This window comes from Lycorma delicatula, chromosome 9 (genome assembly GCF_047948215.1).
Source record: "Lycorma delicatula isolate Av1 chromosome 9, ASM4794821v1, whole genome shotgun sequence".
NCBI classification, from domain to species: domain Eukaryota; kingdom Metazoa; phylum Arthropoda; class Insecta; order Hemiptera; family Fulgoridae; genus Lycorma; species Lycorma delicatula.
The window spans coordinates 95,993,111-96,020,777 of NC_134463.1; the positions used below are offsets into that span (position 1 = coordinate 95,993,111).

The 27,667-nt window shown below is 30.9% G+C and overlaps 1 protein-coding gene and 1 long non-coding RNA gene across 3 annotated transcripts in view; both read left to right on the forward strand.

Moving 5' to 3' along the window:
* tau (microtubule-associated protein tau) overlaps nucleotides 1–27,667 on the forward strand; it is a 473,926-nt gene that overhangs the window by 111,475 nt on the left and 334,784 nt on the right. The window lies entirely within an intron of this gene.
* LOC142330492 (uncharacterized) overlaps nucleotides 1–27,667 on the forward strand; it is a 190,393-nt gene that overhangs the window by 70,259 nt on the left and 92,467 nt on the right. Inside the window, exon 4 of one of the 2 annotated variants that reach the window (XR_012757787.1) lies at nucleotides 10,047–10,523. The exons of the other annotated variant lie outside the window; for it this stretch is intronic. This is a non-coding gene — a long non-coding RNA (uncharacterized LOC142330492). Of the gene's footprint in view, nucleotides 1–10,046; nucleotides 10,524–27,667 lie in introns of those variants that run through there. 2 annotated transcript variants of the gene reach the window in all.

Consider the following 27,667-nt stretch of genomic DNA (forward strand, 5'->3'; position numbering starts at 1 on the left):
ACGTCCTAAAAATCTCTAAATTAATCGGAATAGTTTTTATTATAAACTTCTAATTTATGATAACTGAAATTTATGATTTTATTAATAAAAAGGATAATAATATGAAATGAAGGAAAATAAACTTTATTTTGTTTATAAAATTGTTAGAATATTTTATATTTTTATGGTTGAACTGTTTTCATTTAAAACACTTTTTAATGTTATAAAATCAAATATTTTTATTTAAATGTAAAAAAAAAAATTTATTTAATCTTCGTGGCTGAGTAGGTAGCGCTCGACATTTCGTATGGAGGTCCCGGGTTCGAATTCCGGTCAGGGATGACATTTTTTCATACGCTACCAATTTCCATCAGGCTAATGACCATAGCTGTTGATGTTTTTTTTATTAATACTTTTATTTATAGTCGCATTAACAATTAAATTCATTAGTGTAATGCAATTGTACCGGTAAATGTATACTCTTGAACAAATTCAAGTCCAGCATTCCTGAAACGTGCGGTTAATTGAAACTCAACAATCAAAGTACACGAGATCCACGATCTAGTATTCAAATCCGAATAAAAGCAACTACCTTTATTAGGATTTGAACCTAAGAACTTTGACTTCGAAATCAAATGATTTACGACGACTGGTTTACAACTCCAACCCCGGTGGGTTGTTTTTTTTTTTTGTCTTCAGTCATTTGACTGGTTTGATGCAGCTCTCCAAGATTTCTATCTATGATGCTTTCATAAAAAAAAAAATGAAAAAAGAATTTAATAATTTTAATATGAATAATAAAAGGCTGAGAAGAAATGTATTATATTTATTAAATTTCATAAATTGATTTTTTTTATAATGTTATATATTTATTAAATTTATTATAGAGAAAATAAAAAGTATGAAAAGATAGAATTGTATAATCGTAGACAAAAGCTACTACTAAGGATGAAAAAACAAAGACATGGATAGAATTTTGAGACTATCGAGTATTTAAATAGTGTGGTTTACAAGATAGACTGAACACAAAACAAACGAAATTTTTGTAAATTATCATAGAAAATTATGAACTCGAAAAAAAGGAATATACTCAAAAAAAAAAAAATATCAATTCTGATGTACGTAGAAGATAAAAAATGTGTCTTTTTAAAAAGTACTAGAAAAAGAATACTTGTAAAATTTCTATTTTGAACTAAATAATACAAAAATTTGAATGGAAATGATTGCTAAAGTACTGTATCATAAAAAAAAGATCAAAAAGAATACAGATACAAAAAAATGTCAAAATTCTGTTTGTCAGGAAGTAAATCAAGATGGAATTCTAGGAAAAGATCATTAGATTACGAAAAAGGATAATGTAAGTTAAAGATTCTAAGATGTTGACAGAACGATGAAGAAATAAATAGTAGAAAAAATCACTGAGTAATAGAGATCGATCAGTTACTGATGAATAGATTACATGCATTTGCATATTAAGCCCATTCTCACTGGTTATTGCATGTTTTCCTTAAAATCTAGTGATGATGCATATTTTCGCTGTATTTACAGTATTTTTCGGTAGGGTACCTTGTTAATAAATGAAATCTTACGTTGTAGCCGTCCAGACCTATTAGCCGCACGGTTCTCAAAGCGCACTTAGCTGCTGCGCGTCTATGGTTTTGGTAGGATAATATTATTATGAGGTGAAATAAAACACAGACTCACGCGAGACAAAGGCGGACGATATCGTTCTGCGTCGTGCACACCTAGTGCAGCATTCCTCCCATTAGGCAATTAAATTACGCAAGTTATTGTTGACGCGCTCATCGCATTAGTTTAGTTTTTTATTTATTTGAGCAAGATTTAATGTGTACCATGCCTCCCGAAAAAAAAATGCCTCTTCGTAGATAGCTGGCTATCCTGCAACATTTACATACGACGGAAATGTTTTATATTGTCGAGTTTGCGAGAAAAATATTTCGTGCACAAAAAAGTTTCAAATAGACCAGCATGTCGACAAGTCTTCATATCGCAGTATTGAAAAGAAAGGCCCATGAGAACACCTTATAAAAACGGCAAGTAGCATTGATTTCACTTCCTAAGGTAAACAAAAAAAAAATAATTTATCATGGATTTATGTGAAGCATTGCTTACAAGTAATACTCCTCTTCACAAACTTACAAAATATCGCTTGAATCAAAATATACGAGATGAATCATTATTGCGTAAAGATTATATACCAAAAATTTACCTACATGTTCTGGAAGAAATACCCAATAAACTCAAGAAGAGCATTATTTGGATTATAGCTGACGAAATTACCGACAGTTGTGGCTGTTACATTTCGAATTTAATTATCGGTGTATTAAAACTATAGCCTTCTTCTTCCTATCTGGTAGCCTACAAAGACCTTGGAAAGACAAATCATTCTACGATCGCCAGATTTGTGAATGAGCGTATTAAAAATATATTTCCTGAATCTTCTGCAGATGAAAGAGTGTTTATATTTCTCTCAGATGCTGCTCCCTATATGATCAAGGTAGCCAAAGCCCTCCAAGTATTTTTTCCCAATTTGATTCATCTGACGTGCTTTCCTCACGGAGTACATCGATTCGCTCAAGAAGTAACATCCACGTTTGGGAATGTAAATAAACTGATTTCATCAACAAAGAAAGTGTTTCTTAAGGCACCTGCTCGCAATAAGGCCTATAGAGAAAAACTGCCAAATGTGCCTTTACCTTCTGAACCAGTGGTAACGCGATGGGGAACGTGGATTGATGCTGTACTGTTTTACAATGAACATTTCGAGGCCATCAAATGTGTAGTAAACGACTTTGATAGTGCAGAGGCTATGGCAGTTGTCAGTCTAAGGAAGCATTTAACGATTCTAGTATAAAAAAAAAAATAAATAGCTGTGATAGCACTCATTTTTCCCACATACCTGCCAGTATTAAAAAGCTTGAAACTTAAGATTTGGCGTTGACTAAATCTATTCAGTTAATGAATAAAATCCGGCAAATGAACTCCGCATTGTCAGAGGTATTCCCGTGTAATTTTAAAGAAAAATTTGAAAACTAACTAATTTGAACAATAACCCAGGCTTTGAACCTTTATGTAAAATTGATAGTTTTATTAATGGGACTGGTGAACGTTTGCCAGAAACAATAACTGCTAACATAGTACCCAAATTCAAATACTGCAAAGTTACCTCAGTGGATGTGGAACGATCCTTTTCCAATTATAAAAATATTTAGAGTAATCGAAGACACAATCTTATTACCGAACATTTGGAACAGTACCTGATTTTTTACGTTTACAAAAGTAACAAATTGTTAAATAATTGTTAATTATCGAAATTATCGATCTTTTATTCAATTAATAATTATATACTGATTTTGAAACAAAAAAACTAAAAACTACTATTTTTTTAATTATTTAAAGTTGCATATTTTGACATTTTTCATGCATGTTTGCATGTATATTTCAAGCGTTTTATGTTGCATATAATCCGGTCTCTACTGATGAAGTTATATAAAGAACATCGGAAAAATAATAAAGAACAGATTTAATTAAAAAATAAAATAAAAAATTAAATGCATCATGTCGTCATAACCAACTGAACTTGGCAAAAAAAAATTGTCAGTGGCAGACCCGACATACCTGGAAAATATCCCATGCGCACGCGAGTATACTATTAATAAATAACAAATTTCAAATCATACTTTTATCTCTATTCTAACAACTAAATATACAAAGTTATTTATACTGTAAAACAAAACTATCTAAATCTTTCTAACCTTGTAAACAAACAAACAAACATATTATAAAATATAAATTATTTTTACTTAGGAATGCTAAAGTTGTTTGAAAGAAAATAAAAAAGTATAATAATCATAGTGCATTAAAAAATATATATATTTCAAATACGAGTAATTTTATGCCATAATTTTATTGAAATAAATTTAAAAAAAAATTAATTAAACTTTATAACTGTCACTTTTACGACTTTTATTTACAATAAATATCTTATGATTTATATAAAAAATTTCAGTAACAAGTACATTTAACTTTTGACAATTTTTTTTACATTTCAAGCTAAAAATAATGTATTATTATTTCTTAAATTTCCATTTTATCAAGAATATTAATAGACCCAAGCCTATTCTTACAGTATATAATAAGTTACAAACAAAAAATGCAAACTGGTAATTATTTTTATTTATTTATGTTTTTTTATTTTTGCAGAAAAAAATAGAAAAACATTTTTGGGAACTACATTTTGATAGCTAGTTATAAATTACTATGACTTAATTGGACTTATTGAGCTGAATAGTTAAACTATATTCACCTCGTAATTAATAATTTATATCAAAATTAATCCAAGAGTATATTAAATTCGACTTCTTTTTATTCATACTGAGATACGTATCGAAAGTGTTCGAGTAAAAATTATCGAATTCGTATTCGATTCTTTGAAGAATTCGATACTGCTCATCTCTACCCATACTATCCTTTTTTTTCTCTGTTTAGCCTCCGGAATCATCGTAAGGTACTACTTCTGAGGATCAATGAAGATTATATGTATAAATGTAAATTAAATGTAGTCTTGTGCAGTCTCAAGTCGACCATTCCTGAAAGAAAGTTTGGTGACCTCGACTACTACACTACGTAAATGTGTTCACAGGCCACGGGAACTTGGAAGCTATCTACACCGTATTGGGAGACGTGGCAACCCCAACTGTATGTTCTGTATAGATCACGACTCTGTCAAACACATCATGTTTCCGTGCCCTGAGTGGAGGGAACATAGGGTTCATGTAGGAATTCCTGGCTTGATACCTCCATCCTTACTGATACTAATTACTTCTGCATTTCGTTGGGATGCGTTCAGCCTCTTTTCCCGGACGGTGCTGTGAACTAAGAATGATGCGGAGCGGAGAAGGGGCTTCTAGCGGGGGGCGTTGGACAATCTCAGCTGCGAGGGCTGGCATGCATTGGTTTTCCAGCTCCGATGATCATTTGGGAACTCCGTGCGTGACGTGTACCGCTATGACAGTTCCCTGTTGTGATGAAGATCATATTCTTCTAGTGAATGACGGGTTCTCATAAAATGAGAACCCGTTATCCACTAGGAGGAAGTTAAGACCAGAATCCCGATGGAGATCCTCTTGGCGACCTCTCATTTGAGGCATAAGGCATAGACAAGACCGAAACCTGGCCTTCTGTTGGGGATAAAGGTTGCAGCTTAGCTGGATCCGGAGTCTCCTTGTTGAGGGTTAGATGCTGGCAAAGTAAAAAAGATCCAAACGGCGGACCGACCTGCCTTGCCGGACGTATAGCTGGAGGGCGGGAAGGCCCGTTAAAGTTAAAGAACACGCCATGGGCTGAGTTGTACTTAACTGTGGGTCCGGCTCAGGGGAGGAGGGAAAAAAGGTCGACCCCCTGAGACGTTTGGTTAATTGAAACCCAACCACCAAAGAACACCGGTGTCCACGATCAAGTATTCAAATCCGTATAAAAGTAACTGTCCATCTCTACCCACCACTACTCAACTGAGCCGCCAAATGCATTGCAGCGAGCTGACACAAATCGGTCGACGAAGACCATTTTTCCCGCGGTCATAGGGTTGGGTACCCTGGAATTAAAGTAAAAAACACTCGTAAATAATATTTCCGCACTTCAGACAATCGTAACTCAGTCTAAACAGTAGTCATTTCTACGCAGTACTTGACATTTATCGATATGCATGTATCTGTTCTTTTTCTTTTACAACAAACGGTTTCTTTTCATGGGATGCTATTTCCTTCTATACATAAAAATTTTAAATATTTTAAAATTAGAATAACCTACTGAAAAAAACGCAATGTATTATAATTTAGAATGTTTTTTCTTAATTACGTTCTATATGGTTATTTATTTTTCAGCAATATAAAGTCGCTGACTTTATGGGTTTGGTGGAGTGTAAGGGTCAATTGTAAACGGTAAGTAGGGTCATGAATGGAGACTGCTGTCTCCATTCATTCCTGCTCAAGCCCCGTACTAGTTTTCAGTCTTTACCTCGCTTCCTTTCAATGCAGATGTCAAGATTCCACTTCCTCTAACCACATGTAACCAGTTTTGTGTATTACTTGCATAAATATTCTTTCTTCTTTCAGCTTCCTCATTATTCCTTTATTCCTGATTTTATCGATCAATCGTAATTTTTCCATCCTTTTCTATATCCTCATTTCGAATGTCTCAGTTCCTCTTCCTCTTCTTCATACTCATCGGCTTTATTTATAAATTTCTTTAAAGTTGCTACCGATTTAAAAACCGAAAATATAAAAAAGAATTTTAAGAGTATTTATAATGTTTTACTTTTTAATTTTTTTTTATATAAAACATTTATTTTATTGGATAATGACTTTGATTTAATTAGAAATAACAAAGAGCACGTTTCTTTATTAAACATTTTTAAAAATTAATTTTAGTTAACAAATTACTTTTAGTTTGAAGTAAAATATTTCTATGTTCGTAATTTAAATAAGGTTTCAAATCTATTGTAAAGAAAAATGAGAATTTTTAGTTGAGTTGCTTGCTATTTTCATATATAATAGCTTCCGACACTGATAAATTTTATAAAAAACTAAATTAATTATGATTATATTACACTTCACCACTAAAAAGGGGTTAAGTTTTAGCGAATTGTTTGAAAGCTACTGCACGTTTATGTAGTACGTTAATTGGAATAGTTATCTCTGTTGTTCATAAATTAATTAATTAGCGCCGTCGCTTGGTTAAAGTTGATTTCTATTCCAATTAAATTAAGTTTTCTTGTACAGAAATTCATTAACGATACCACTTAGCCATTGGTAAAAAAAAAAAATCGGTTATTATTATTATTTTATTATTATTATATATGTATATATTTTGAACATGGTAAAATATTATGTATATCGAATATTAATTATTTACTACCTTTAAAAAAGTGTGCAACATTCGTGATTTTTTTCTTCCATTTAACAATTTTATTATTCCAGAATTTTCTCAATTCTAAAATTTAGAATATTGTTAAAAATTATAACAACAGCTTTGTTAATAGACGTAAACAGTTATTGCCGACAAGTATTTTATTTGTTTAATAACTGTTTTGTTTGCATCCCTGTAACTTCGGAACTAGTTCGCTAATATTTAACAAATTGATATACAAATATCACGCGGCGTCCGTTCGGGCGCATAAGTTGGAAAGAAATCGAGCACTTATTCAAAATTTAAGGAGTACCCAGCGCACAGCCTAAATTGATATGCACTGGTGTTTTTAAAACAACCTCCTACAAGGCTACCATTGTATTGGGAAAGGCTCTCCCGATCGATTTAGTGGTGAAAGTTCGGGCGGCCATGTGGAAACTGTGAAGAGGCAGGGAGGCCAAGGCAGGGATGCGGTTTCGAGCCGGGCCTGTACCGAAGCGGAACGGTGATCTCAATGCACCGGTTCTAAATTTCGAACAGTTGCCCATCTCCCGCCTGCGGAGGAGGCTTTACAGCCTCGCGATGGAAGCATGGCAGCGGTGATGGTATGCTTCTTCTTCGTTTTTAAGGACAACGGGCGCTCGAGTTCTTTGTACTGAACAAAGTAATGTTGCTTCATTTGAACATTCAATATTATTTGCACTTTCATAGACACAAAATGTTGACATGTATTAAAACATATCTGGCCCAATAGAAAATAAGAAAAAAGTAATTTAATAAAACTAAATCTAAAACTTGTAATGCGGTTTCGTTTGAAGAATAAAAAATTGGGAACCGTGAGATTGAAAAATTTGCTGTTTTCTATTTCTGTTTTAAAACTCTTAAGAGAAATCATAAAAATATTTTGAAAAATTCACGTAAGCTTATGATTATTACTGTTACGTAATAAAAAAAGTTAGTGTTAATCTTTACAGCCGTTTATTATTTTTTTTGTAAAACATATAGAAATCATTATCACAAGGAACAGCCCAACTTAAAAATTACGCCCTCGAGTAAATAACTTTGATTAAATCAGTTTTTACCGTCACTGATTATTTTATAATACCTTCATGCTGAGAAAATATGCGATAGCTTTCGTAAGATAATTATTACATTGATGAATTACAGAATTTTTTTCAGGAAAAAACCCCAGTAGTTTCGAAGTGTTCATTCATAGTCTTTTTTAGATATTAATTTAGTATTATAATTACCAGTGTTTAATAAATTAAATTTATTTATATTTTCGTTAATTACCCTTCGATTTCAATTTCTAGTAAGAATATAAAAGCATGTGAGATGTTAAGGGTGAAAAGAGAAAGTTGAGAAAAATAAGTTTATTTTAAGAAAATTATATTTAAGTACAAAGGGAGATAAATTAATATATTCAGTTTTAAGTTATATTTTAATTATTTCAAATAGCGTTAAACTTCAATCAGCATGCCGTGAACGGTTTTTTTTTATATGACAAAATGACAAAAGAAATCGAGCTCGATTGCTTTTGTCATTTTGCTCTGTGAGAATGGAAATTTATAGAGTACGGAAAATGCCATGCCTGACCGGTATTCTAATTAACGAACTTCGAATGAAAGGCCCTGAGACGCTACCACTCTGCCACGGAGACCGGCGCGGTGAACTTGATTTATTTAAGAAATTATTGGGAATTAATTATTTATTGCATTAATTAATAACATAAAAATTACAGTAAAATATATAATTTTAAACAATCTTTGAAGGTCTAAAGAAGAAAGAGAGGAAAACATTAGGAAAAATATTAGGGCCAGTTAAAACTGAAGAGAGTAAGAGGAGAATTAGAAATAATGAAGAGCTTTATAAATTTAATGACAGACTTTCAGATGTTGTAAGGAATAGAAGATTGGTGTTTTTTAGACATCTTATTAGAATAGAAGAAAAAAGACTGACTAAAAGAATCTTTAATTTTATCTGTAATATAAAAAACTAAAAACACGTGGTTTAATGAAGCTTTAAAGGATATGAGACACCTAAACACAAAAGAAATAGATAAATAGAAATAAATTTAGAAATATTATTTTAGGAAACAAAGGTTTTACGAGGAAAACCGAAAAAGAAATATGACAGATGAAGTGTAGAAAGAAAGCGAAAACTTGGAGAAAGAATGAAGAAATATTGGGAAGAAAGGAAGGCGAATGAGAAAAAATTATTAAGATATTTATTATGGTCCTGTTTGCTATTACAAAAAAGGCTGATGTGGGCATCACATGACTTTCTTGTACGATTATTAAATTACATATACTTATTTTGTTAAAATGAAAAGTACATAACATTTTATTTCATTAATAACTTCTGATATTTTTTCATATTTTTTTTTACTATTATTGAACTATTATTTATTGTAATTTTATTTTACTGTCAGAAGTTAGTAATTAGTATATTTAAATTAAAAATTAAAAGAAAAGAAATCTGATTCAAACCGACGTGCCTTCCCCTTCTAAGATCCAAATATTTCATTAATTAAAATTTCATTTGGCTATAACTCTGAAACCAATAAAAATAAGGTTTACTTATGATATATCGTTGAAAAGCTCTCAATGTGAGCTTATTACAGCATTTAAGAAAAATTCCAAAATCCAATTTTTTTTTGGATTTTTGGCTTTTTTGGACACTTTTGGTAGAGTCGATTGCAATCAAAAGGAGAGTTGCACAACTAGATGTTACAACAGTCCTAAATAAAAATTTCAACATTCTACGGCTAATCATTTTTGAGTTATGCGAGATATTTACATACGTCACGCCGAAACTATTCAAAATGGATTCAGGGATGGTCAAAATTGATATTTCCGTTGAAATCTGAAAACCGAAATTTTTCGCCATCACAATTCTTCCTTTGCTTTGTACAAGGAAGGAAAAAGAAAAGTCTTTGATAACGAAGTAATCCAATTTAATTTATTGGTTTTTAGTTTTTTTTTTTCAATCTGGTAACAACAGTGCAGAATGTTTCAAAATTATTATGGACAAATTTATGACCTAAGTAAAATTTAGTTCAGTAATTAATAAATATCAATGATTTTATAATTTTTTTTTTTAATAGTTATGAAAAATTAACATTTAAATTATTGTTTTAGAGTTCGTATACCAGTGTAGGTTGAAAAACTGCACACAAAGAAAAGGCATGGATATCACGATAGGCTGTGCAATACAATACTGGGGTAAAGACAGAAATAAATGTCGTTAAAGAATTGATAGATTATTTTTAAAAATAAACTGCAGAAAAATAAAATCATGAAGAATAAAAATGATAGATGACTTAAAAAGAAACTGAAAACATCAACCACTGAAACGGAAATAACAAATAAATGAAATGGCTGGAAAGAACAATATTTATCAATGTGTGTAAAAGAGAGATTGAAGTGATTTGTGTTTTATTAATGCGATATTTCAAAAAAGATATATTGTTTTAAAAATATATAAAACAGTACTAGTCGCGCTGTATCTTTGCCGATAAATTTGAAGCATTGAATGAAATTGAGGGTTGTCTTATTTTATTTTATAATTTCTTTCTCTGAAATAAACAATTTTATTACATTAATTAAATTTATCATTAAGACAAAACAAAAGTAAATAAAAGCTAAAGAAAATACAATTTTTTTACTACGTTTTAGTCTTACTTGACATTACTTACATCCGTCATTAAATTTACCATTTATGGACCAACGATTTTCCAATTATCGGCGGTCCCCTTCTAACAAATAGCTATTTAAAAAAAAAAAAAAAAATTCTTATAAAAACGAAAAAAATTGTGTTTCTTTTTTTCATGTGATAACCCAGCTAAAAAAAGTATACTTAATAACGAAAAATAAACATTTCGAGAGGTTAATTATTAATAAATCAATATATTTAAATTTCAAAAAAAAAAGGTAATAAAAAAAAGAGATAAAACCTGATTCGAACCGATGTGCGTCGCCTAAGAACCAAATATTTCATTTATTAAAATTTTATTTAGGTATAACTCTGCAACCAATGAAAATAAGTACCATTTATGATATCGTTGAAAAGCTCTCAATGAGGGCTTATTACTGCAGTTAAGAAAAAGTCCAAAATCCAAATTCTTTTGGATTTTGGCTTTTTTTTGGATACTTTTGGTCGGACCATCAATTGCAATTTAAAGGGAAGGTGCACAACTAGATGTTGTAACAGTCCTATATCCAAAATTTCAACATCAAACAGGTTTTGAGTTACGCGAGATACATACGTTCGTAGGCCTACAGACGTCACGCGAACTAGTCAAAATGGATTCGGAGATGGTCAAAATGGATATTTCCGTTGAAATTTGGAAACCAAAATTTTTTGCGATCAGAATACTTTGTTTACTTCGAACAAGGAAGTAAAAAGGAACCATAATACGTGCTCAATAATATCCTGTTAATGCTGTTTCTTTGTATTCAAATCTTAGTTTTATAAATCGAAAACTTGTATAAACGAAAAAGGTTTCTTACCATTTACTTTTATAATTAACAGTTTTTTCCAACAGGTGATTAATTTTTTTTATTTTAAACATACTAATATTTTTTTAAAAAGTTAAAGAAGAATTGAATAATATTATTTATTTACGTTTGTTAAAATGGTTTTGTTTATCTTAATTTACATTATTTATTAATCAATAGTAATTTTGTTGAGCTTTGTTAAATAATTCAAGTAGCATCGAACTAACGCCTCCTCTGGCTTCTCAATTATGTCTGGGGACCTCAAACTTTGGTTAGCACAAGAAGCCATACGAATTAGACTAATGTTGCAGTAATACAAACTACATGTAAATAGTGTTACATGCATTATAAAACTCACTATATATATTTTAAAAGATAATAATTACCATAAGTATTACAAATGAATTATAAAAATATTACTCATAACGAAGAGAACTATGGAATTTATGTGGGCTGTTTTTATCATTTGTTTTTAGGTTTTGTTTTTATAAAAAGAGTCAGGAAAATGATTTATACTTCTATCGTTCTGCTAGAGAATACATGAATTCATACTAGGCGCTAAGAAAGAAGTAAATCCAACAGTGCCTACCAGGCCAAATTCAGTTATTGTTGATTGGTTTACAAACCAACCGTCTACCAATCAGATGTCGTCACGGAATTGTGTAATCTTATCTACGTTATCTTGCCTTCTCTCTTTTTATATTGAATCAAACTCATACGTGATAGCAAATAAGAAAAAAACTACTGATTTAATAAAAGATTGTTTAACGCCGTAGTACCTAGACCAATTTTTTATATTTACCTTTTTTTTTTTAATAAAAATTTTTATATAATTTTCTCGTGCAGAACAGAAATGTTTTATTTAAACCTGAGATTTATCTACAGAAAATATAGACCAAAAATGTAAGAAAAAATAACTCTTTGATTAACCTTACAAAAAACGAAAAGTACGAGTAAATTTTTTTCGATTTTAACAAATAAAAATGGTTGGCTGAACTGACTAGTTGACTAGTTGAACAAAAGAAAGTAGACTATTTAAGGCCACTTAAAAATATATGAAATAACTGTTTAAAATACGGTAATATTTTTAATGTTTAAACCAAAATAAAAATTAAATGACATCTATGATTTTATTCACCTAAAATTATACAAGAATAACTCCTTTTCAAAACAGCAAATCAAGATCGTAAACTTAGTTTTACGTCTAAGTTATTCATTATTTTAAATTATAAAAAAAAAAACAAAAAAAAAACAGGCTTTTATTTATAATCAGACATTTTTTGTGAGATATTTTAAAAATATTTATTTATTCTAGTTGCTTATAAAAAAAGGAATTCGATTTTCCCATCAGGGAAATTGATCCCTAGTAGATATGGATCTTCTAATTCTGTTTGGTTTTCTTCAAAAAATGTTGGAAATGTGTAATCTAAAAATACTTTAAAAAATATTATCTTTACCATTCGATTTTTTTTTTCAAAATCTAATTAAAATAATAGGTAAGATTATTTGCCGATTGAATAACAAGTAAACGTATTTTTGGTAATGTACTTTAGAAACAATATAATCCTCGTAATACAGTTTTAAGAAAACTTTCTCATAGATTTTATGAATTTTTTTTCATTTATTATAAAATATAGAATCGTTCTTTTACAAATAAAAATCGTGAGTTTAAAGAACAATTTTTTTTTTTAATAGAAGTATATTGTTTTTGTACGGTTTTTAATTTTTTTTTTATGTATGAAAAAACAATTATAATTTATTTTTATAGTTCCTTAAAACGATCTTTTATTATTTCACCTTAAGTAGGATCACCAGCATCAAAGTGACCTTTACTTAAGGTGACTTTGACGCTGAATTAAAAATTTTTCTTTAATTTCAAATCATATTTACAGTTAGTTTCGTAGATTAGAAACCACAAATAGATTTCATCACAATAAGCAAGTGTAAAGCAGTTTCCTTGAAACACCTTAGAATATATTAGATACATACTCTAATATATTAGAATATATTAGAAACACTTTAGAATATATTAAATATATTCTAAACAATCATCAGTAAATTAAAGACAGGACATGCATTGATAAAGTCAACACAAATAGGTGCTAGAATCCATATAAAGTTCAGTAACACCAATAAAACCGTAAGGTAAAAGAAAAAGTAACATAAGAACAAATGACACCAGAAATATTAACATAAATCATAAACATTAACATAAATACGTCGATGATGTACAACTCAAGCTCATGTAGCAGCTGTAACCGTCTACCACCTTCGCCTTAGTTCAAGAGGCCAACAGTTAGATGGTTCACGTGCCATTTAACTTTATTTTGATCTCAGTTGCTAATCGGTTGACTTCTTCGCGAACATACTGTAATCCTAAGTACTCATGGATTTCGGCGTTCCGAACGAATCATGGCGCTTGCGTTATGCTCTTGCACATTTATTTTGGAAGCGCTAAATAGTCTCTATACTGGTTGTACTTGCCGTACCCCAAAGTTGGATTCTGTCCAAATCGGTTAGCAACGGAGAATTCCGATTTCTTGGCTATTAACCAGTACTGCTCCTTAAATTTCATATGTAACCATTTCTTTTTTTTTTCATTAACATGAACCATGTTAGACGACAATCTAAGTGAATACCTAAATACCGTTTACTCTCAGCCCATGGGATATAAGCCCCATCTAAATGGATCACTGGGCAGTCCCCCTTTCTAATCAAGAAAGTTATATGAATCGACTTTGCTCGATTCACCTGTATTTTCCATTTCCTCAACCATTCGGCTAGAAAATTTAATCCCGACTGCAGCCTAGCTGAGGCCCGAAATGGATCATCATCGACAGCCACGATACCCGTGTCATCGGAAAACGATGCAATACTGGTATTTTCCGTAACAGGAATGTCCGCAATGAAGACGGAGTAGAGAATAGGCCCCAAAACTGAGCTCTGGAGAACACCCGAAGTAGTGTCAAAGAAATCATATTAACAGCCCCTTATGTTTCATCTGGGAAAAGCGACCGTTCAAGTAACTATGCAATATCAGATAGAATGGTTGAGATAGACTCGTTTTTAGTTTGTATAGCAGATCAGATAACCAGACCTTGTCGTACGGTTGCTGGATATCTAGAAAGGCAGCAGAACAAACCTTTTTCCTTTAAGCATCTGGTTACAACACATGTGGTGACGAAACACATGTAGAGAATAGGCCCCAAAACTGAGCTCTGGAGAACACCCGAAGTAGTGTCAAAGAAATCATATTAACAGCCCCTTATGTTTCATCTGGGAAAAGCGACCGTTCAAGTAACTATGCAATATCAGATAGAATGGTTGAGATAGACTCGTTTTTAGTTTGTATAGCAGATCAGATAACCAGACCTTGTCGTACGGTTGCTGGATATCTAGAAAGGCAGCAGAACAAACCTTTTTCCTTTAAGCATCTGGTTACAACACATGTGGTGACGAAACACATCTGTGTTTCTGTCCATTAAAGATGAAATAAAAAAATAAGAAAATATATTGCCTTTTCTAGAAATTGATATTACAGTATAATGCAGTTTCAATTTCCTGAAGTCCTGAAGGAACTTCAGAATGTTACTTAAAAAACACTAATGGTAAATATGAATTGACAGATCACTCTAATGATCTACAAAAACCAAAGCGAATTGATAGTCCGTCAGTTTAAGGACTCGATTTAGTATTAAAAAATAATTTTTCTCTTATTTCAAAATAACCGGTAATTCTAACTTTCCACAAACAACTGATTCTTTATTATGATTTTATGAAAATAATTGCCTAAGCGTTAAATATTAATGAATACAAAAAAAAAAAAATAAAAGAAATTGAATCAAAATTTATCGAACCAGAAGCTTGAATATTCATGTAATTAATAATTTAAAAAATAATCATATGATTTCTATATAAATAAATAACATTTTGTCTTGAAAAAGACATGCACTGCCTTAATCATTCGCTATTAAAAACCTTCTTCTAGATATAATCTACTTTATTGTGTAAGGTTATTTATTATTTATTATGATTGCTTCGAAGATTACGGATAGCTATCTAAAGCGGTAAGTGACGGAGAAAATTAAAATAGATCTGCATAAATAAAGAATTTATTTTTTTTAATTTCATACGTTTTGCTTAGTTTTATAAGAAATATTATTAAATAAGAAGTATAAATTCATGTATTTTGTAAATACGAATCAATTCTGTGAAACGTATCTTAAAATCGACGGAAATAATGCTGACATTCTTACGATCGGATGAAACTTTTTGAAATTACCTTATAAACAATCCAAATAGTCGCACAGTCGCATAAATACACATAAAAAATTTAGAGCGTATTCAGTATTTTAGTACAAAAAGTTAGATCACTAATAAGTATATATATATATACAAAATATCGGCTTTAGTTTATTCCTAGTTTACCGTACTTGAATGTAAATACACCATACCTATAAAATTATTAGATGTTTAGAAACCTGAAAGAATTATTTAACATAAATTATAAAAGTAAAATAAAATAATAAAAAAATAAAAATATAAATAATAAATTGTAATAATAAATATGTAGTAGAAATAATGAAGATGAACCACAGAATGTAAAAATTAGGAAGAGAAAAGATTATGGAGGTAGAAGAATTTTGTTATTTGCGAAGTAGAATTACTAAAGATGGACGAAGGAGGAGCGATATAAAATCCCGAATAGCAAAAAAAAGGATATTTCTTCATTAAGAAATTTTTTCTGAAATCATTTTTTACATCAAAAATTAATTTAAACGTCAGGAAAACATTTTTGAAAATATATATTTAGAGCGTAGTTTTATATGGAAGTGAAACTTTTGTACGATCGGAGTACCTGAGAAGAAAAGATCAGAAGCTTTTGAATAGCGGTGTTATAGGAGAATGTTAAAAATCAGATGAGTGGATAAAGTGGCAAATGAAGTGTTCGGCAAATTGATGAAGAAAGAAGCATTTAGAAAAATATAGTTAAAAGAAGAAGAGACAGACTGGGCCACATATTAAGGCATCCTGGAATAGTCGCTTTAATATTGGAGGGACAGTAAGAAGGGAAAAATTGTGCATGCAGGCAATGTTTGGAATATGTAAAACAAATTATTAGGGATGTAGGATGTAGGGGGTATACCGAAATGAAATGACTAGCACAAGATAAGGAATCTTGGAGAGCTGCATCAAACCTGTCAAATGATTGAAGACAAAAAAAACATAGGTTGATACGACAAGTATTTATTATTATACTAGCGATTTTTAAAAAATTTCAAGTTCTCCTAATTAAATAAAAATTGTGTAAACCCTTAAAAAGTTTGACTTCAAGGTCATGGATTTTTTCTCTTTTTTAATAATTACATATTTTAAATTAGAACAACATTTTTTTTTAATTTTAATCATACATTTAAATGTTATATAATTAAAAGAATATAAAAAAATTCGAAATATTCAAGAAGGATACTGAATAATAACTTGTACGGAATCTGAAATCGCATAACTGACATCGGAGTATAACGATATACAACTTCGTATGGAGTCTAAAAGTAATAGTAAAACAGTATTGTAGTTGAAGTAGAATAGCCCACATTGATTATATAGAATATTGATTTTGGTTGCAGTATAGTTATAGTCAACACGTGTTATATTTTCTCCCTCAACAACCAATAACTACATACCATTCACAACAGCCGCCCTAGTAGCTTAACTATACCCTAGTGACTTTGCGTAAAAAAAAAATGGGTTTCTCTTCAATCATAATAAAAATGAAATGATATTAGTATAGAAACTTTAGGGTTGTAAATAGGTATATTATTTTTATATATTTTTGGTTACAGGAAACGTAAGCTTTTGAACTTTATAATATAAGGTACTTTTTTCTTTTTAACAAATGAATTTTATAACCGTATAATCTACAACGTTCTACTAGAAATTTTGCGGTAGTTTCACTGAATATAAAACACGCGATCATTTGTCATAAAATATTGATCATTCGAAAATCATTAAATTCAAATTACCATACAACGGATCTGAGATTTTTGGAAAATTTTTTATATGTCCGGTATTGTTCATTGTAAAATACTGTAACCTTACGTACTATAATAGTTTTACGGACAGCATATCTCCTTAGTTTTGTATTAAATTTAACAAATTGACTTAAATAAAAGAAAATTGAATTAAGAAAATAAATATTGAAGCAAATTAAAAAGCGTAAATTTCCATCGTAATTGAGAGTAGAATATTTTGTTTAATCAAAGTAAAAATAATCTTATTATAAAGTGTATATCAAAAATTTCTTATCTTTAAAAAAATATTAAACATCAAAATATAACTAAAAAAATTTCATTAATTTTAAATTAAATTCAAACTTTTTTTTGTTTATTAAATCTAAAAAAATTTCTTTCAACCCACCGGAAGGTGGAGGTAGATTTCACCGGTGCTAAGTTGGGGATAAAAAAGATTTCCACCTTAAAGTTAATAAAAACTTAAAATTTACTCAACACGACAATGATTACATATGTAAAAAAGTTTCACATATTTAGCATACGACAAGCCCCATCTTCTTACAATTCCAACAAAAATTTGGTCATCCTTTGCCTTAACGGTTGATCTTATCGAAACTTGTTTCAGACAAAAGTTTTTAGGTAATGTTTAGAGAACTAACGACCACTATAAATCGATTTGATACTGTGCCTATTAAAGGAGGTATAATTTTTTGTCTTCGAAACCCCATTTTTTCCACCCCGTTGGCCAATGGTTGGTGATATCAAAGAACTTTACTTAGATAAGTTTCAGGTTCTTATTCAAAGAATATTAGGAACTTTAAACGAATTCGATATTTTACTTAATAGGAAAGTTATAACGATATTTTGTTTTTTCAAAAAAAGTTCTTCCATTTCCACCCTCATGGTCCGATTTTTCCCATTAACAAACCTGACCAAGAATTTGGGTCGTTATATTTGAAGTATAAATTTGAAAGCAATTGTCGCAAAATTACGGCAGTTATCGTGTCCACAAGAAAGTGAAATATATATATATAAAATGTATGTATATATAAAATTTTGAACTGACGGTGGTTTTGGGGTCTGGGGAATATGAAACGCGAAGATATGTATAAATTTTCCGGAAGTCGAATCATGTACCCATTACAATAGGTAGCTTTATTATGAAATTTACCTAATATTTCTTATATATTGATCGCCGTGCTTTACAAATTTCCGTTCTTCTAAACACGTTTTCTATTACCGATTGGAATGTTGCTGCTGATCGATATTTCACCTTGATTCTTGTCTTTTAATTCTACTAAAATTAATAGTATATTTTTCTTTTAAGTAACCCCAAAGTAAAAAATTCCGGTTACGTTGGAGGCCGCTGAAAGTTGATGTTATGAGTTTCATTGTGGCTCTAATCATTGTGAGTTGTGGCTCCTTTCCTTTAAAATTAGGCTTCTTCAACTTCATTAGCAAGATTTAAAATGAAATAATTTTTAATTATTTATCGATAAATTTTCATTCACAATTACTGTAGCACTGTTTTCTTTAAAAATACGTTCCGATGATTCTATATTTTGAGACATTACACCAAAACGTTTTCTAGATGCAAGAATCGTGATAATGTTGTTTTTTTTTCAGAAACTCCAGAAATGTGAATTTTGTTTGTTCACAAAGCCATTTAGGTGGAAATGAGCATTTCAATCATAAATTTTGTGAAAAGGATGTATCATGTTCCTGTGTGTTAAATAACGTACTGCTGCAAACGGTAATCACTTAGATTTAATGTTTGAACCGATTGAAGAATCTTGTAAGGAAATATCTTCTATCCTTGGTCAAAATTCTGCGAAATCATGACCGGCTGATGGCAAACTGAATGCGGTGGTTAAAAGTTGAAAGTTTTGGATCCTTTGAATCCTAGGTACACTCTTTATTTCGGATTCAATATTCCTTGAAAATCTTCTTACATTTTTTGATCTTCTGGAATCTCCCTTTGTCCCAGTATCTTCAAAGTATTGCACCGTTGCGCGATTGGTTACACCGGAGGGAAAATTCCTAGTATATAAAAATCTTCTAAATTTCATTTTGATTTACAAACACTCTTTCTTCTCTTTGTCGAAATAAAATTTTACAATTTTAGTCTTTTCTTTCACCGTAATTTTTGTTTATTTATTCATAATTAATGTTGTTTTATTGTGGATTAATAAGTAAAAAAAAAATTAATTAGTAGTTTATTTTCATAGCGAATGACTTTTTCCCACTCTCTGTAAGCAATATCGAAATCATTACCTAAACAGAAAATAGGTATCAATAATGAGTTTCAGTATGTAGAAAGTACTTCAACTATAACTCACTTTAATTTTGTATTTTTAAAGTAATTTTTTCACTTTGTATAAATAATAACAAAAATGATAAATAAACAATAAAGTAATAATAAATTTATAAAGTAGAATATACAAAGAAAGATTCAAATCATAGTAAAGGCAGTAAGTTTGTATGGATTTGAATACTAGAGCGTGGAAACCGGTGTTCTTTGGTGGTCGGGTTTCAATTAACCACACACCTCAGGAACGGTCGACCTGAGACTGAACAAGACTGCATTTCATTTACATTCATACATATCCTCTGAAGTAATACCTTACGGTGGTTCCAGAGGCTAAACAGCAAAAGAAAAAAAAAATAAACAAAAAGCATCTGCCACGCGATGATTTCGTGAATCAGAGTTCAAAGTTGCTGTTTTCAACAGTTAAGCTCTTCTCTGCCGGTTTGAAAACAAACGTTTATTGAAAAATTGTTATATATAAAGTTTGTTAAAGAATTTCATAAAATTAAAAGCTACTTTTGTTCGTAACTGTGTCAAAGGTAGACAGAGTAAATGCTTACAGAGTAAATTTTTTCACCACTTTTAGAGTCAACGTAAATATTAATTTGTTTCTTGAAAATAATAAGCACATATAGTACTTAACTAAGTATTCTTTAAAGTCGTATGATACATGTAAAGCATTCCACCTACAAGAGATATTAATAAGATTTGTTATCTCTGAAAGTAGTGATGTTCTTTAATCAGACTGTTATTTGATAAACCGAATGAAATTGTTACATGTACGTATTTCCTGAGCTTGGTCTGTCGATTTGCCATGTATATTGAGGTAAGTAAAAAAGACGACAAGAAACCAATTCTCAATTTTCCAAGTAACCCTGATAAGCGTTGCTTGTTATTCTTAAAAATACTAATCAATTTATCTACCACGATTAACTAATTGCACATAACATTTATAGTCAATTACTGACGTGATGAATAACACAATAATGCCTTTTTATAAAAGAAATAAAATCTAATACACTTTACATTCATGTCCTTCGAATTAATTCTTTTTTTCTTTTTGAAATGTGATTTGTTTGTAATAAGGTAACTTTTTTCAACCAATATTTTCTTTTATTATCTACATCAATGCCTCAAGAAAGAATAGAGAATGAATTTGTAACATATGTCATCCATAAAAAGACTACAATATTTTCATTTTAATGCACAAAAATATCATCTGTTTTAATTAGAATTTAGCAATTCGTAAACATATCGGTTTTAATAGAAGATGGTTAAAGGTGGAATGATGTATGTCTTCTGATAGGAAATTTAAATTAATTCTTGCAGTAATAGGTTTCTATGCCTCATACCCTCCTGTTAATGAGATTTGTAAACTCTTGTAATTATTTAATTAAATACCTAAGTTTTTATTTATCTTGGTTATTATTATTATTGCTATTATTATTTTGTTCTAACTTTACAAAAGCAGTTCATAAATTTTCTATTAACAAAACTTATTGCTTAAATACAATTAAGTATTTTATTTTATTTGTCTTCAGTCATTTGACTGGTTTGATGCAGCTCTCCAAGATTCCCTATCTAGTGCTAGTCATTTCATTTCGGTATACCCCCTACATCCTATATCCCTAATAATTTGTTTTACATATTCCAAACGTTGCCTCCCTGCGCAATTTTTCCCTTCTACCTGTCCCTCCAATATTAAAGCGACTATACCAGGATACCTTAATATGTGGCCTATGAGCCTGCCTCTTTTTTTAACTATATTTTTCCAATTGGTTCTTTCTTCATCAATTTGCCGCAACACACCTCGTTTGTCACTTTACCCACTCATCTGATTTTTAACATTCTCCTATAGCACTGCATTTCAAAAGCTTCTGATCTTTTCTTCTCAGGTACTCCGATCGTCCAAGTTTCACTTCTAAATAAAGCTACGCTCCAAACATATACTTTCAAAAATGTTTTCCTGACGTTTAAATTAATTTTTGATGTTAACAAATTATATTTCTGACTAAAGGCTCGTTTCACCTGTGTGCTATTCGGCATTTTATAACGCTCCTGCTTCGTCCATCTTTAGTAATTCTACTTCTCAAATAACAAATTTCTTCTTCCTCCATAATCTTTTCTCTTCCTATATTTACATTCAGTGGTCCATCTACATTAATTCTATTACATTTCATTACTTTCGTTTTGTTCTTTATTTTTGTGAGGTAGTTTTTGCGTAGGACTTCATCCATACCGTTCATTGTGTCTTCTAAATATTTTTTATTCTCAGCTAGAATTAATATATCATCAGCTAATCGTAGCATCTTTTTCTTTTCACCTTGTACTGTTACTCCGGATCTAAATTGTTCTTTAACATTATTAACTGCTAGTTCTATGTAAAGACTAAAAAGTAACGGGGATAAGGAACATTCTTATCGGTCTCCCTGTTTTATTCCGGCTTCTTTTTATGTTCTTCTATTATTACTGTTGCTGCTTGGTTCCTGTAAATGTTACAATTATTCTTCAATCTCTGTATTTGAATCCTATTTTTTTTTTTAAATGCTGAACATTTTATTCCATTATACGTTATCGAATGCCTTTTTTAATTCTATATATGCCAAGTATGTTGGTTTGTTCTTATATATATAAAGTTTAAAGAGAAATTAAATTGCAAGAAAATTTCAAATTTCTAAAGTTTCTCTGTTCACGGATGATTATAAAATAAACGCGTTTTATTTTGAAAGAAGACTAATTACAAAACTTAAATGATATTCTCTTAGCAGTAGGGATAAAAAAATTAGAAAATGACCTTCAAATGCGTCCTTCAGCTTTCCGGATCAAACAACCAGGCCTTCCCTAGTGGTTTGATTAGAAAGTTAAATTTCGTTGGTAATGATTTTTCACTGTTAATTCAGGTGCATATTAATTTAATGTTTAATACAGCACCTTGCAAACGTAAAAGTTTTAGAGCAAAAAAGCGATTCATTATTCTTTCAAAGACGCTGTCAAATTAGTTTTGTTATGACAGGAATGCTGTCATGTAACTTGTTAATTTTTTCATAATTAATTAATTTTTTATTTTGCAATAAATAAGATAACTAAATTATTAAACGTTATAAAAAATGATAAACTTTTACAGTGAATTTTAATCGCAATGTAAAAGTTGTCAACTAATTTTATATATAATTTATGAACACATTTTATGTTCATATATATGCAGTGTATTTATAAATTAGTTACACTAAATTAAGCTTTAATTATGAAAAAAGTAAATAACTTACAGGAATGTTTGACAGGATCACTGAAAATGGTATACCTTCAAGTCTCATTTACAAATGTTCAATACATCTACCTTTAGTAATACGGCAGATGTCCATCTGTAATCAGTTTCCTGCCAAATCCTACGAATCATGAAGCATGTTGTGATCTATAGTGACAACTATTGGTGTTATCCGGTGCCGCAGCTCATCAATATTTCCTGGAATTGGAGGAACAAATACTCTGGATTTAACGTAACCACATACAGGAAAATCGACTGGAGTTAGATCAGGCGATCGTGATAGCCAGGAAATTGTTCCACCATGTCCAATCCAAGTCGGTACTTTGCTATTGAGATATGAGACAACTGCACGATGATAATATAATTCAGCGCCATTTTGCTGAAAAATGAATTCTGTTTCCATATCCACATATGATGATATGCCAGTTACAGTTAACTGGGAAAAAAGAAAGAACCATAAATTTTGTGACAGCTTACAGTACAAAAAAATTTACCGTAGACAAGTCCCGTACATGTCGGATTGTGTGACGTGAATTCCGCTCACTCCATATCCAAACATTATGTTGATTCACTTTACTACTAGTATGAAAGATTGCTTCGTCACTGAACATATTTAAGATAATTATCTTCAGTCTCAGTTTTCTTTTAACATGTTAACACAAAACTCATTTCGGTTTTCTTTATCACCTTCACCCAAAGCTTGTTATTAATTGTAATTTGTAGGGTTTAAATTACAGTCGATTACGCAATACCCTCCATACCCGTACAAATAACCTCCATGGACATAACCCTAGGAATATTCAATTCTAAGCTGATGTGTCCCATCGATTTACCTGGATACGAATGGATGTCGCCGCTCTTGTTCGACTGCAGCTTCAGAAATTGAAGGTCAACCCTGACCCTGGCGTCCGGTGCAATACACAACCTGTTTCAAAGGAAACGATTGAACCATGCAATAAGAGACTGTCATTGAGTTGGTTGCTTGCGATATTTAGTCATGAATTGTCTCCGAACGGTAGTTTATTTATTTAGCGTATGGCACCAAAACACAACACCAATTACAGTCAAAAATTACAAACAAAGATTTAACAAATTGATATAGTCTACTGATTCTGGAGTCGCCATCAGGAAATCTTTAGGATTCCCTTCATAAGCTGTCCTAGGGCAAACTTCTGTGATGTGTTTAACAGTTTGATTTTCACCACACTCACAAAGGGGCATCCGAACGGTGGTAGCCGATTTGGATTCATGAAACGATAAAATACATTGAGCACGTTCTGCACCGGTATATGACTTCATGATGACTGATGGAATTACTCATTCGCTTGTGCCACCTTGTGAGAACGTCGGAAATTAACGTTATTAGGCGAAAATTAAACTTGAAGATATACCGAATTCAGTGATGCATCAAACAATTCTCTATGTTATTTCTTTTTTCATTATCGAAGGTTATTTTTGCGTAACTAATTTAGAAATAAGATAAATAAATATACACGCTCCGCACACACACACACACACACACAATATATGTATATATTACGAATGTATCCAAAACTTTGCTGGACACATTCATGTTATCCCAGAGAAAGTTTTAACCAATAAATCGAGGCACTAGCCTCTATGAGGGTGAAATTATGAAAAAGACATTCATTAAAGAAGAAAATTAATTCTTTCCTTCATTACTATATTTCTCTCACCATGGCAACAGAAATAGGTTGTGGAGTTTTGCTCGTCAAAGGTCTGTGTGCTTTATTACCATAGTTACTCTGTTGTAATTTAGTTTCATTTTCAAGTTTCTATAAAGTCTGAATAACTTAATTGTTATTTTATCGATATTATTCTCACAACCGTGAAGGTAACGAACAATGCGGGGATCCAGGGAGCGGAGCCCTCAGGCCAGACGGAAATGGCGAGCAAACGAGTTCTGCGGTTCTGGGTTCGACCCGTGACCCGTGGAGTCCTCAGGGAGCCCCGGGGAACCTCTGGATCGGCCCCAGAACTCGCTTGGGTTGACCTGGGCCACAAGTTCCAGGGGACGGAGCCTGACCGGCTAGTATATAATATATATATATATATATATATATATATATATATATATACATATATATGTATAAATTATTCGCGAATTATTAAGGAAGCTTTCGAAATTTAAAATGTTTCTTAAAAGTTATAAACGAATCTATTTGCCTGAATTTTCATCGATTGAATTTTTTTCTAAAATGTAGCTTGTTAATATAAATAAATTAAAAAAATAACAATAAAAAGTGGAACGGGTTTTATGTTTTACCTACTACTTTTTTTTTTTTTAATTGCATCTTGATCGAATAAATGCAGAAGTTTATTTTTTACCAAGAGGGAGTGGTCCAATTATCGCTAATTATTTTAAGTGAAGAAACAGTAGACGCTTTTAATACTTCAATTGTGTAAAGTGTTATGTCTAATAACAGTTGGTTCATTCGTTAAGTTTCATTAGAAGTGGTTTCATCGTTCTTACATTATTCCGTACAATTAATGTATTATATATAAAGAAAGCCACTGAAACAACAGTCCTTTATTTTTTTAAATATAAAATTTTTTTTAATTTTTCTGGAGGAACTATCATACAACAAAACCTGTTTTATTTTAGGGCTCAAAATGCTACAAGAAAAATTTTTTTTTAATTCATCAGTTTTTATCCCCCCTCTCCTGGAACCAGACCCGAAACCAAGGATGAACACAGCTCAAGGGGGTTCCGCCGCCTCAAACTACCTAGTCGAGAACTGACGTTCCCCTAGACAGGCGGGACTCAGTCTTTAATTAATCGCCATGCCTCTAATGAGAGGATCTCGTAGAGATCCTTCCACCGGGACTCCCGTCTTGACGCCACGCCTCAAATGAGGAACACCAAAGGGATCCCCCACCGGCACAATGGTCTTTCTTTGCCCCCTTCATCGAAGTTCGATTGAAAAACTAAGGGAGTCTCTGTCCAATCACCGGCAGCGACACATCTAAGCGGTCCACCCCTCCTGGACAGGACTCTCTCAACCCAGGTTTTCCCCAAAACACAGGAAAATCACCTCATTTTTTCACGACAAGAAAAATTACTTCTGGTAAAAGTTTATTCCATGTATTTACATGTAGAATATGAGAAATTTCAATAAATATTACCGGTTTAAAAATTTGAAATCGCCCTAGCTGAAGAATTTTAAAATAAAATTTCTACTTACATAAATATACATTCACCCAGGAAGTTTTCAATAGGAATACCACTCATTTATGGAAATTTTTTGTATACTAAAAATTCTCATACTTCATTTAGCTTAATAGATTGGGTGTAAATCGCACATACATACGAACACGTGGGCGCGCGCGCACACGCAATCACAATTTACATATATATATATATATATATATATATATATATATAAATTTATTTATTTACTTAATTATTTTTCAACAATTGATAGGTTCTCGTGAGTTAATTATTTTATTAGTTAACTACCGATGATGATTAAGTCATCGAAAAGAGCATGTAATAAATATTTATCATTTGTAAACTTTATCAGACAATAGTTTTCCTATTTATTCAGTAAAGTCACTTAAAGTTAGTTTTTTACTTCCTTGTACGAAGTACAGGAAGTATTGTGATCGCGAAAAATTCCGATTTTCAGATTTCAACGGTATTATCCATTTTGACCATTTCTGAATCCATTTTGACTAGTTTCGGCGTGACGTCTGTAACTATGTTCTCGCATAACTCAAAAACGATTAGCCGTAGGATGTTGAAATTTTGGATTTAGGACTGTTGAGATTTTGGATTTAGGACTGTTGTAATATCTAGTTGTGCACCTCCCCTTTTGATTGCAATCGACTGGACCAAAAGTGTCCAAAAAACCAAAAATCCAAAAACATTTGGATTTTGGACTTTTTCTTAACTGCACCAATATGCCCTCATTGAGATCTTTTCGACAATATATCATGAGTGGTACTTATTTTCATTGGTTTTGGAGTTATAGCCAAATAAAAGTTTAATTAATGAAATATTTGCAACTTACAAGGGGAAGGCACATTGGGTTCGATTCAACTTCATATACATACTTTTATTTATTTATTTTTTTTATTTAACTATATTTATTTATTAATAATTATTAACTTATGATTGTAAAATCGTTTTTACAATAAATAATAATTCAATAATAACCATTAAAAAAAACTGCAGCAGTTATTAGTAAAATAAATTTTTATATACTTTTCATTTTAATTCAACAATTTTTTACTATCAGAGGTTAATAATTATTAATAAATCAATATATTTAAATAAAAAAAAAGTTAATAAAATATATGTATATGAAATCGGATTCGAATCGATGTGTGCATGGTAACGGATTCGACACGTTCTCACTTACACCACAAAAATACTTGAGCCGCATGAAAAGAAATTAATACATAAACTAAAATAAAATGCGGATACAGACACCACAAAAAATATGTAACTGTCCACTTTATTAAAAAATAGTATCTCACTTTCAAATGAAATAAGTTTAAATGAAGTACAGCAAAATATGTGTATATGTAATTTAATAGGCGTACAAGAAAGTCATGTGGTGTCCACATCAGATTTTTTTATCTCATTTTAATATTTTATTGTAAAACTATTTTTTATCTACCAGTACAGAAGTATATTTAGTTTTCAACGAAA